Source organism: Chelonia mydas, chromosome 6 (assembly GCF_015237465.2).
Source record: "Chelonia mydas isolate rCheMyd1 chromosome 6, rCheMyd1.pri.v2, whole genome shotgun sequence".
NCBI classification, from domain to species: Eukaryota; Metazoa; Chordata; order Testudines; family Cheloniidae; genus Chelonia; species Chelonia mydas.
Genome location: NC_051246.2, coordinates 38,650,616 through 38,663,388, shown reverse-complemented (window position 1 = coordinate 38,663,388; position 12,773 = coordinate 38,650,616). Strand labels below are relative to the sequence as shown.

General features: G+C 40.5%; 1 protein-coding gene across 3 annotated transcripts in view; it reads left to right on the top strand.

The window, feature by feature from the left end:
* The window catches only part of GALNT18 (polypeptide N-acetylgalactosaminyltransferase 18), a 369,675-nt gene that overhangs the window by 107,379 nt on the left and 249,523 nt on the right, over positions 1–12,773 (top strand). The window lies entirely within an intron of this gene.

Below are 12,773 nucleotides of genomic sequence, written 5' to 3'. Positions count from 1 at the left end.
CCATGCGGCTTTCCTTTCCGTTCAGGCACATTGTCCTGAGGGGTCACAGCAATAGTGGTGGAAGTCACAGCAGCTCTGTGGAGAGAAAGCATTGCCATTACACCCACCTTCACTTACCACAACCTCCTTCAGGCTCCCCAGCTTCCCTTAACACTGATCATAGAGGATTCCAGGATGCATTTTTGTATCTTAGGGTTTTTATCTTTGTAATTGCATATTTAATTGCTGCCAAAAATGCCTAAAACCAGGGATTGGCACTTTAATATATATATGCACAAATAAATCAGTTGTCAGCTTCAGGGAAAATCGCCAAAGTAGTTCCTGCTCCAGGGCTGTAACTATCCTGAGAGCCTCACAAAGTGACCCACCTCCTTAGCGTCTCTTTATTTTGGAACAAAGGTGAAAAAATGTAACCCAAGCAGAGAGTAATCCCATAAACTGGTTTATGAGTAACCTGTCTTCATTGCACCTGTACACCTTTCCATGTCCGCTCTCACTTCCTGTATCATTTTGTTAGGTTTCCCCCTCAGATTTACTCCCCTTCTCCCCCACACTGCAAACACCTTCCCTGGTTATGAGAACTATTGTTTCAATGGTACAACTATGGGCACAGCCCCGTCCTGCATTCCTTGCAACACCTGCACCTCCCAGTGAGAGGTCAGCAGGAGTTTTGGGTGTGTGAGAAATTCAGAATCAGGCACTGATCATGCATGGTACTGTCTTCATCTTCAGTGCTTTAGAGAACTGGGCTCTTAAGTCTCCAAACCAATCTGAGTTTGGCCGAGTCTTTTTCAGAGAATCCTGGATCAGACCCTTTCAGAAAAACATGACTGTGATTTAGTACTTGTCTTGCTTAAATGTTAAGCACTTTGGAAGAGCAGTACACAGCGCTCATTGCTGTAGTGTCAGTGTTTAATATATTTTTATTGAAGTGGGATGGAAATCCCCATGAACACATACTTTAGGCAAGATTTCCAGGATAGTTACTGGAAAGTACAGCGGTTGTCCTTGGGAAACATACTCTCTTCTGCTCCTCCCCCATTCTTGCTATCTCACTTAGCGCTTGCGAAGCAATCCTCCTCTCTCAGAAGACAGAGTCAGTGTTTGTCGTCTTATTCACAGCCATAGTTGATGACAGGAAGTGAGGTACGTCATATCTTTTTCTCTTGTCTCTGATTTTTCAGGAATGTCCTTGACTTTGCTAGAAAATCTGCTTCTAAATCAAGTCTACCAGTCTAGACTGATGAATTACCCACCACCGTGTGTGAGACAAGCAGCAAGAACAAAGGCAAGAGCCAACTTGAATATATTTTTTGGCACCACTACATTACTGAACACTGGCTTCTCTTCCTTACCACTGAGGGGTAGATTCTGATCTCAGTTATACTGGTGGAAAATCTGGAGTAATTCAAGTGACATCAACAGTTAGTTTGGATAAATACTAGTGTTAGGGAGCCAGATTGTAATGTGATATGATGTATGGGCACATTACATCTTTATTGTGAATCCCAGTCCCCTTCTATGACAGGAGTAATGAAGCATGGAAGTGCTTGTGAGATGGTGGATTTAAAAGCAGTTGCTGTTCCATTTTCCCTCCTTTTTGTCTTTGTTTTCCCAAACTTGGATTTTTGTGACCTCTCAGTAGCTTTGAAAGGAAAGTTCTCAAGAACTAGTTCTCCTACTTCTGTTCTGGCGGCTTGATATTTTCAGGTACCTTTCATGATAACAGCGGGTTAATGCGTAAGACTCATGATCAGATTGAACGTGTTCCATGTTAGTTTCAGATCCATCCTCACCTTGTCACACAGACATTAATCTGAAGACATGAACTAGTTGGCACGGCAGCCAGATTTCAGTCTTCCTTGGGGGAAGACAAAGATTCATATCTCCAACATGAAAAGTAAAGCCAGTTTGGAGAATCTCAGCTTTCTCTTTGGAAAAGCAAATTTCCGGCTCTTTTCTTTGCAGAGATAGCTGTGAAAATGTAAACAAATGGAAACCCATTACCCATTTAACGTGACTTGTTCTGTCTACACTAGGTGCAAAGTCCTGTTTAAAACTGCGAGTTAAAAAGTGTTAGACAACCTATTAAAAATGACTGTTTGCAACCTGTGTATACCAGTAAACCCAATTACTTTGTGCTAAGGATAAAGCAATCCAAAGGCGCTGTTAAGATTCCTGATCTTGAAACTGTACCGAGACTAAAAAACCTATGAGGAACAGAATTCCCACTTCTGCAACATACAGAATTACTTCACTATATTTATTTTTCAGAAGACAGTAAAATAAAGTGAAAGGCCATCAAAGGAAAGGGCTCGTGTTTATTTTGACTAGCAACATGCACTTAACCAGGCTTGACTTCAGTTCGCCTAATGCGGCATACTGTGAACCCCACTTCCTGGCCTGGTCTGACACTTCCACACTTACCTCCTTGAAAAATCCCTTCCCATAACAGGCATTTTCAAACGTATAAACCCCAGCTGGGCGCATTCTGCCACCCTTAATGTACTGAAAAAGGATGAGAGTCAAGTAGGGCTTACAAGCCCCATGGGAGAGCTAACAACTTTACCGTTCATTCTAACTGGCTTTTGTTGTCCCTTTCTTCCCCACAGCTTTGTTCGTGTACTGTCTACTTAAGGCCAAATTGTGGCCTGATGTGCATAGCTATGCAAGGGAGTAAAAGGGTGTAATGCTCCCTCCCTCGTTTGGGTAGCAACAGGAAGAGGGGAGGAATCTCTGTGTAAATACGCTGGCAAGCTGGGGGAAGTGTGTATCATCGGGCTAGATCTGGTACAGGATGTTTCCCCCTCAGAGCAAGGTGAATCTGAATCCCAGTCCTGACTTGGGGCTCATGGCAAAGTAACAACTTAGGCTATAAAGTCTTTGGAAGAGGATCCCTGTTCCCATCTCTGTCTGAGGCACTCAGCACATGGTGACACTGTCCAATGTTAAACCAGTTCATCCCTACCACACAGGATGGGCTTGAGACTATCACTCCGTGCAGCGCTTCATCTTATTGGAGCACAACCCCCTTGCAAGTCCTGCTGCCTCCTGCGCAAAATCTTCCAGAACTTCATCAATGCTTCTTCCAGGGAGGCAGCTATAACCATGGTTTACACAATGGAAACACACACAGAGCTCAAAAACATGTGCTGTTGCGAAATGACTCGGACACATTATTTGTATAAGCTTCAGATGAGCAATTCAGAGCTACAATGGATACTGTACACTTCCAGGTGACACTGAAGGTTGAAGAGCAGGGATACTGGTACAGTTTAAAAAAAAAATCTGTTTCACCCCATGCAAACAGTGCAATTTTGGAGTCATTTTAGCATGTCAGAGACCCAGTTGACTATTGACAGCCCTTCAGTATACTCCCTTTTGGTTCTCAAAGAAGAAATCTGCTCTATTCTTTACATAGTGAATAACTATTGTTATGACTGCTGCTGCCTTTTCTGCTGTTGGAGTCCCATTCCTAGAGAACCGATGAACAGTGAATCGTTCAAGCTCTGCCATCCATTGGTACACGTACATAGTGACTGAACAAATTGTCTAGCTCCAGCTGGTGATGAGTCTTTTCGCACTTGTCATTTGCCATATTTATCAGATGCACAAGAGAGGATGTGAGGTGGTCCTCCCCACTGTCACCCCTATTGCCTTTACGTTCCTTTGCATTCTGTTTTCATTTCTGATGCAGAATGACTCCCATTAGCGGAGGCAGTAATTTACCGAGTGTAAGATTTACTTACAGTACAGCTGTGCTGCTTTGATGATACCATCTGCCTTCAGCGGGAAGGAGCCAGCTCACTGCAGCCAATACACTGCAGGAATAGCTTTTCTTAAGACATCCCAACTCTCAAGCATAGAGTATGCACACATCATAAAACATGGAGTGAAGTAAACTAGTGAGCTTTTGGAAATCAAGATCTAGATCTACAGTATGTCATTCTAAAATCTGGATAATTGCAGCTAACTGTGGAAGACACCTACTACATCAGTTGCAACCATGCTGGGCAGTTTTAATCCCCCCCTTTGATTAACTACCTAATTCAGCTTTGTAGGGTACAGCCTATCTACAGCCTAGATACAAGTCTATCTGGGCTTAGCTAGAATAGCATAATTACTAATCTCTCTCTAAATATATCACACTCTTAATTGCAGCAGGTCTTAATTCATATTTGATGGATATTTTCTTCTATTATTGATTAACCAAAATGCCATGGGAATGAACATTTTTGTGTGAATTTTAGATCTCTGGCCTTTTGTTTTTCTGCCTATGTCAGATTTGTATTACCAGTGCTGTAAAACAAATATATCACACTGGCAATGCCCTAGACCTCAGTACAATGTGGGCAAAGTTTTGCTGTTTGTTTACCATTTTCTGGGCAAGGCGAAGCTGATTAACTGAGATTAACTCAGCAGTTTGCCTTATACTCTGATGCGCACTCAGTAGCAGAGAATTTTCTTATTACAACCCCATAGTCAGTGCCAGATCATGCACTATATCTGCTGCAGTGGACTGTTACAAGAGCTATTGATTATTATTTTTACTTGTTTTATAGTAGTGTTTAGGGGCCCCCAATGGGCCCAAACTGCTCACAATCTAAGCGATGAGAGAAATGAGAAAAGAGGTATTTAAAAAACGTCTTACAAAAATAGTTGACTAACAAATGAGAACATAAGCATTGCTGATGGCTGTGTTAGTAATGCTTCTCCTGTCCAGTGAATATAGTATTTAAAAAAAAATCTTGAGTGGTCAGATCTGCCTCTCCATAGATAGCTCTCTTGACATATGAAAACATTAAAAAATATATATATATTCAGTTGTTAAGGCAGTGAAGGTGCAATGAAAACTCGTGCCTGTGTTACCTGTTCCATTCCTCATCCTCTACTCAAGTCCTGGCATAGTTTACCCAACATGATCCCTAATTCAGTACCATCAATTACAGTAGAGTTGCTGTGCTGAGTATGTTTACAGTAGATTTGTATGAGGAGTAGGAAGCAACAAAAACTCTGCTGAACAAAAAACCTGCTTAATTGCGTATACACAAGAGACAAAATATTGTTTTTCATGCACAAAATGATGTGCAGCGTCAGCACGTTGGCAGCAGTAGCGAATGAGTTATTTAAAATATACATGCTAGTAATAGAGAATAAACAAAGATGTGACATTTGAGCTTCGGAGCTGCTCTTAGATGGTAAAAAATAACTACAACATGCTGCTTTACAGATAAAGCATTAGATCCTAATAAGCAAAGGGAGTACAAAATATCTCACTTGGTGGTTCACATTGCAAAGATTTATTGCTGGGCTTACTATTAGGTGTAATTCCATTGAAGTAAAGGATAGTTAGCAATATGCCCAGGAGTTAAAAATGTGTGGAATTGAATCCTTTCTTAGTTTTTGCAGCGGACGTATCTTGAAACCAACCAACAGGCCCAATGAGTTTGTTCCTTTTAAGGTGACCCACCAGTTAATGTTGTAAAACCAAAGCCAAGTCTAGACTAGGATTTAATGTTGTGAGGTTAGATCCATTTTTTCAAGCTTGATCTCTTTAACATCTTCTTAAATTGGCCACTTCAGTGTGTTCTAAAGTACAATTGCGTTGTCTTTACTAGATTGTTAGGAGGGTGTTAATCAGATTGAACCAGGGCAGTGGTTCCCAAACTTTAACAACCTTTGAACCCCTTTCACTAAAATGTCAAGTCTTGCGAACCCCCTCCTAAAACTGAATATTTCCAGGGATTTTCTCCTTTACCTGAGTATAAATTATAAAAGCAGTGATCTTGGAAATATAAAATTTGTTTTTATGACATGCTTATTACACACTATTTATTATTAATTATTATTTATCATTACAGTATTTTTATTAGATTATGAAAACGGCAACACTCTTCCAAGATCTCACTTTCATAGCTTGCATCACTTTGAATAAGCCTGTGGTAAGACGAGGCTCCTATGTTTCATCAAGGTATATCAGATGTGAAACAGCATGAAGGTCCAACTCAAAGAGTTCCTCCTACACAAGCATTCGGGTCTTGAGCAGTCCAGGCAAACAACGCACGTTACAACAAAGCTTAAACTTGTTCTTCATAATAATTTTAAAAACAATACTAGCTGCCTGCTTAATTTTAAAAACAGCAAAAAATATCCACCTCCCTTTTGATTTCTTATAAGGAGTTTTGAAGTTTAAATCTCCTCAGTGTGATAGATATGCTTGCTTTGGTCTGCTTGGCTCTTGGAAGCCCAGAGGCTCTGGGCTGCTGGCCCTGTGCTGCCCAGGGTCTGTAGGGACAGCTCTGTCCGCCATTAGGGAATTTTTTTCCCAAGAACCTCCTGTAACATTTTGTGAACCCCCAGTTTGGGAACCGCTGAACTAGGGTAACTCCATCGAACATCACACTTTTTAAAATCTGGGTCTAGACAAGGCCCAAGTGGCTATCTGCCTTTCCTCCACTAGAGAGCTCTTCTCTGTCCTGATGAACAGATGTCCAGAATCCTTACTGGGTTCACTTGATCTCACATCAGCATGAGGGTGCTTGTAATCTCTGAGGTGATTCAGGGATATTTTTCATGTATATATCTTGGCAAATTATGTATTGCTACCACAATAAAAAAAGTGTTTTTTTTAAAGGAATGTTATGATTCTACCTCTCGTCAAACTCCTTATTGCTTTAATGCAGCCTGTGACATTTGACAGTTCATCCCTTTACCTCCTCCATCTTTGATCCATGGGAACTATGGGGCCCACCATAATGCTCAGTTTTGAACTGAGCAATCAGCCGCTCAGTTCAAGATGAAGCATTGCATTCTGGGACACATAGTCATTTCAGGCCATACCTCTGTATTAAAGATGATTGTTGCTGGGGCTCCTGACAAGTTGTCAAACAGACTCTGCTAGGTAAGGATTGGATGCTTCTGTTATATCCATGAATGCTGAAAACAACATTGCATTTAAACAGATGCTTTGTCCCCTCAGGCCAGAAATGAGATCTTTTCATTTTGAAGACACTTCAAGGTAAATAGGCAACTTAGAAACAACTAAAATTAAAAACTATTGTGGGGAGAAATGGGAGATCAATAGAAGTTTTAAAAATATTGGAAATTTCTTATTCAGATCATGGAGACCGAAAACATATGCAGCTATTTCTGTCAGTGTGAGCAATGAAGAAACACATCAGTTATCTCAAAAAGGGAGAGGATCAGGCATTATAAAGTGCTTGGTATTACACTCACTCAGCATGTGTTTTCAGTTAACCCAGGAAGGAGGGCATCGACAGGTGAAGGAAGTAGTTACAGCAAGTTCACAGTAGGAAATTATTAGGTTCCCTTGTCTATAATTACTTAGATTTTCTCAGTGGTGATGTTCCTGTACAATACATTCTGAATCAGTTTCTTTGGATGGAGTCTGACCTACCTTCACTAAGCAGAATTTTTGGCTTATTAAAAGTGACAATATATGAATAATCCAGGTTCATTATGATTTTTTTTTAAATTTAAGAACCTCTTGACATGCAAATAGCTCTAATCAAAAGAAAAACAAACTCCACATAATATGCTCACTTTTTGTCCAGGAGCTCAGCAGCAGGATTTACCATTGCACGTTGATGCAGTATGTTCAGTGGAGAAAATAATGGAAATAATAAAATACAAACAAATACAACACATCTTTTATGAAGACAGAAAACTTAAGAAACCTGGAAATCCTGTAATCAATTAATAATTGTGCAAGTACTTAACTAAATAAAATCTTAATTCAAACGGTCAATAGTGATCCATGGCAGCATTCCAATTTTCTCATTCACACATCATTTCCTCTACTAGTTAGATAAACACTACTTATTCTTGGCTACAAGATTTTTTTTTTTTAAATGTACTTAAGGTGAAGAAATTAGCTTGGGTGGAAAAAAGATATCAGCTTCTTGGCAAGTGTTGTTCTAAATAAAAGTTCAACTTCCTGACTGCATATTCTCAGGATTATCTCTTGGATCTAGTGGACTTTATTGCATTATGTACCTTCATTATGAAGAGACCTGAATTATACATAGGATTCCTTCAGAAGGCACCGGGAGAGGCATTGCTGTATCTCACAAGAACACCAATTTATTTGAACAGATAGAATCATTACATATTAATAACTGGTTAAATAGCTAGTGAGGATGCCAATCAGTTTATCCAATGTGCGTCAGTCTCCTTACCCAGATTTGTATGTGTACATAGTACATGAGGGTGAGTTTAGAGGTGTTACTGGCTTGTATTTGGGATGGGTAGATTACTCAGCAGTCCTGAAGTCAAGAGTAAATGACATAAGTCATTCCAAATGAATCTGAATAAAACCCTAAAACCACACCATACCATAATGTGTTCATTCTCTCTACACCTGGCGGGCTAGGTTCTCAATTGGTGTAAATCAGTATAGATCCAGCTAAGGATCAGGTCCATATATTTTAAAAGCAACAATTCTCTTTAAAGAAATGTTGCTCAAAAAGAATCACACTTTCCTGGTGATTGAACACAATTGCCCTGCAGGCCTTGTCTCCAAGCACACTTGCATTATAAAGATAAGCTGTTATAAATGTACATTTTCACATCTTTTCTTTTAAAATCCTCTAAATAATAAATATAGTCTCTGGAATATTAAATGAGTTGCTAAATGAACAGAGAGACCTAGGATGCCCTCTGTATGTTAGACATGCAACTAATTTTCTTATCCCATACAGGGCTGCAGACAAGTTCAGCTCCTGATCTGGAATCTTTTGCATGCCTTTGTTCCTGGCTTGCTCTTTGTAGATAGAGTTCACAAGGAGAAACATCCCCCTCTTGACATTTTCCAGGCTGGTATTCAACAAAGTTCAATATTTTGGGGAGTTTTGAATTAAGTGTTCTTTGTTTTAAAGCAGGATAGTTCTCATGGGATGTATTTTTACTTACTGATTAGCAACAGCCTCAGAACAACTTCACTCATTTTATGCTACAAAAAGGCAGGTGTTACTTCAAAACAATTCCATACTAATAATACAGACTAAACTCACTAAATCTCTGGAAATATATTTTCAGTTCTTTTTATTATAGAAAGAAACCTTCTGGGAGAAAGACCCACCAAATTATTTTCTCCATAAGCATTTTCAGAAGAAATATTTTGGAACAAAAAAACATTTGTCTTACAACCTGGGCAACCTTCCTGGAGCAGAAGCAGAGTTTACATGATGTAAACTCTTTTATACTTCCTTTTGGCTCAACTGTAGAAAGGTGCTGAGAACTCCCTCGGAGGTGTTGAGCTTCTTTAGTTCTCACTGGTGCTCAGCTCTTCCCAGGATCAGCCCTATATTAGGTTCCTTGGAAGAGGCAATTGAGAAATGGCAGGTAACTTAGACAGCTTAGTTCAAAATGTTCAGTGTTAGTGGGAAATAGTATGATGCCTTTAACCTATTCCAGCCTGACATTAGAGGGCTGGCAACAACTTGCAGGATATTTGAAGGTTTAAAAGACTCTAAAGCAATTGATGATTGAGTTTTTATGGGCTCCCTGGAAAGAGCCGCTCTTTGATTTTCCATTATGTATTTGTTCGTATGTGAGGTAACTATCCAGCCTGTTGCTCAGATCACCTCACTGCATTATGTTTTTCATATAGTCCTTTTGGCTAACAGAGTTGGATTTTGTTTTGAGTTGTGTATGTGCATTGATGCATTTCTTTGAAAAGTCCGTGATTTTGCTTGAACAAACTATGTTGATGCTCTGGCTCTATGCATTGGCATTTATATGATTAATCTGAGTCAGATGACTTTCAAGAGGAAGTACATGACCAAACTACTCAGTAACAAAGTGGCTGTGTCTGGCTTTTTGTCGTTGGAAGGCTGTATATCAATTCTGACTTTAGCAGGAAGAGAAAATGGGTAGGAATCTTTCTGACTGGAAGCTGGACAGTCTCCCAGATGAAGTATTGGTCTGGATTTCCTTTCTTTTTCCCTTGGGGATTTAAGTTTACAGAACAATCCTGTTGGAAGAGCAGTTCAACACTGTGTTTTTTACTTCATTATAACATAATGGGATTCCGGACACTGTGGGCTCAAGTGTTCTTGCTGAGGAAAAATGTATAGGAGATGAACGCATGTCTGAATCCTCGGATGAGGGAGCAGTGCTTGGTGCAGGTGATGGGGTAGAGGTGGCTGTCTGCCAGTGCTCCCTTTCAAACCAGGGGCTAGTGTAGGCTCTTGTTGGACCTTGGTTCAATTTAGGGCTGCTCTAACTTCCTCCGGCTTGTTTAAAGTCCTCTAGGCCATTATGCCAACAGGGACTGCCAGAGTGTAGTATATGGCACCATGTCGGTTCTTGCTCTCTATGCTGGAGGAGGGACAGGAAACAGTGGCTGTTATGCTAATAGGCATTGCAGAAGTACAACACGTTCTGATCATACCTCTGACATGCCCCATAAACTGTGTGTGTGCGCTTGTGCACATGTGGGAGGGTCAATTGCATCTAATTGTCTTAGATTGTGTGGTAGTTTTATGATATCTGCAAACAAACAATATGATATAGACCAGGGGTAGCCAAACTGTGGCTTGTGAGGCTCCAGCCCCCCCATTCTCTGCCTCCCAAGAGCTCAGGACTTCTGCCTTGAAGTAGGGTGGTGGGGTAGTGATTTCTGTCCGGTGGGGAGGAGGGGGTCTTGGGGCTTCAGCCCTGCGGGGCGTACCTGCTGGGGCTCAGCTCTTCAGCAGGAGTGGGGCTAAAGCCCCAAGCCCCAGCTCTCAAATGTCTCAAGATTGTCATATGCGGCTCAGCATGCTAGTAAGTTTGGCCCCAATATAGATCAAAACTGCAAAATCTGTTTCATTTGGGATCTAAAGCAAAGTTGATCCTTGCTCTCCTGGATTGCAAGGCCACCTCACTTAACTTGACTACCAAAATATTTAAAACTTAACCTGTGTGTGGTACGCAATCCTACCAACTAAGCAAAATGTGAATGTGCTTACTGTTTAATTTTTAGGTCTCGTAAGGCCCTGCAGTAAATTACATCATTTTAAGCACACTAATGGAGTTCTGTTTTAACAGTGGAACATGTTGGTTTAACAGAAAGAGGAAAAGTTTTAAGTAATGGAATTTTTCCCCTTTCTACAATGGTACTCTGCTATTTTATCAAGAGAGGTCAAGCCCCCTGAACGTTTCTTGCCCTGAACCACCACATAACAGCCTCACAGCTCTTTATGATAGAAACAAGTATGAACTCATTTTTAGCTAGTTCTAGTGGAATCAAAGCTCTTGTGTGCTTTTAAAAGTTGTCTGTCAGACAAATTTGCCACACACATTTAACCGTTACATAATTGAGCTGTTGTGGTATCAGCTGAAAAATTCCCTCTCATGGGTGGTAGCAGGCAAGCCAGCTGCCCATCATAAACCACAGAGAAAATTCACATTAATCTTCTTGTAGTTTTACTGCACACTGCTCATCAAAGCCTTTTCAAGAAATCTAGGGAATTCTAAAGAAAAATCATCAGAGTCATTTGCCCCAAATAGTCTTTATCAGGGCAAGACAGGATTCATGTGCCTTTTGGAAGTTGCCATCGCAATCAGTTCACATCTTCTGTATTCCCATTTTTATTCTCTTTCCTGGAGAAGAGAATTCACTAATGTGTTACACACTAAAACCTTCCATTTCCCCTTCTGCAGGGGAGATAGAGATGAGTTCTGAAAGTGAGTCATGGAATGTTGGGCCAGAGTGGAGGTTTCCAGCACATTAGGAAGGGTGGGGATTGCAGGCTTCCCTCACTTTACAGGTTGGAAATATTCTAGCCTGGATGCAAATATCACTCAGCTGGATCACCTTTGTAAGACAGATCCAAACCAGAGCACTGGATTTGAATCCTCTCGAATTTTAAGGATATTTTGGCGTGGATCATAACTTCATAGGTTGGCTCCATTTCAAAGTAAGGTCTGTGGGAGCATTGGGTGTCCATAATGCCATATCATGGAACATAAATACACTGCTGTCTTCGTACTGTGCCCAAGGTTATACACGGTTTGGTAAAACAGGTCTCTGGGGGAAAAGTAAGGAAAATAATTCTATTTCTGATTTGACTATGTGGAACTGAATCTTTTGGGTACAAATCAAGTGCCAGGTGATCCACAAACTTCAAGGAGAAGCACATGTCTGGATTTTCCCTAGGTACATAGTTGCTTTTCATTTCTGCTTAACAGCACTTCAAGATGGCAGCTGTTTATGCATATTGAATAACATTTTATACATATCATTCCCCGCCCTTCCAGCTTTGGCTGTGCACTTCTCTTTCCATTCATAGAAACAAGGAATGGTTTACTAATGCAGTACCTCTGAAAGGTGCTTACTGTTTGTTCAGAGATGGCCGGGGGAGAATATTTCACAACAAATGTATTCATAAAGATCCTTCACCAAGGCTCTCTCCAATGAGTAGGAGAAAATTTCCGTTTCAAAACAGGAAGCTTTTATGTCTGCATGTTTAAAAGGTTGTTGCTAAACCTGCCTTTGGAGCCAAGGAACATTTGTACACAGAAGGACATAAAAGTATGTCACTGTTGGCTTATGTTAGTATGCAAGCATGCCCAAGTGACACATAAATTCAGTAAGATGTACTTTGCTTGGAAATCTATCTTATTTAGGCTGTCAGTTTCACTTTTTATGAGGTGATGAGTTGTGCTGAATGCTTTGTTCCCTCCTTGCTATGAGTTATAAAAACATTAAATTGTGTGAACTTTTAGATATCTTGTGACGACAAGTGATTGCTGTGTTCTGTGTCACA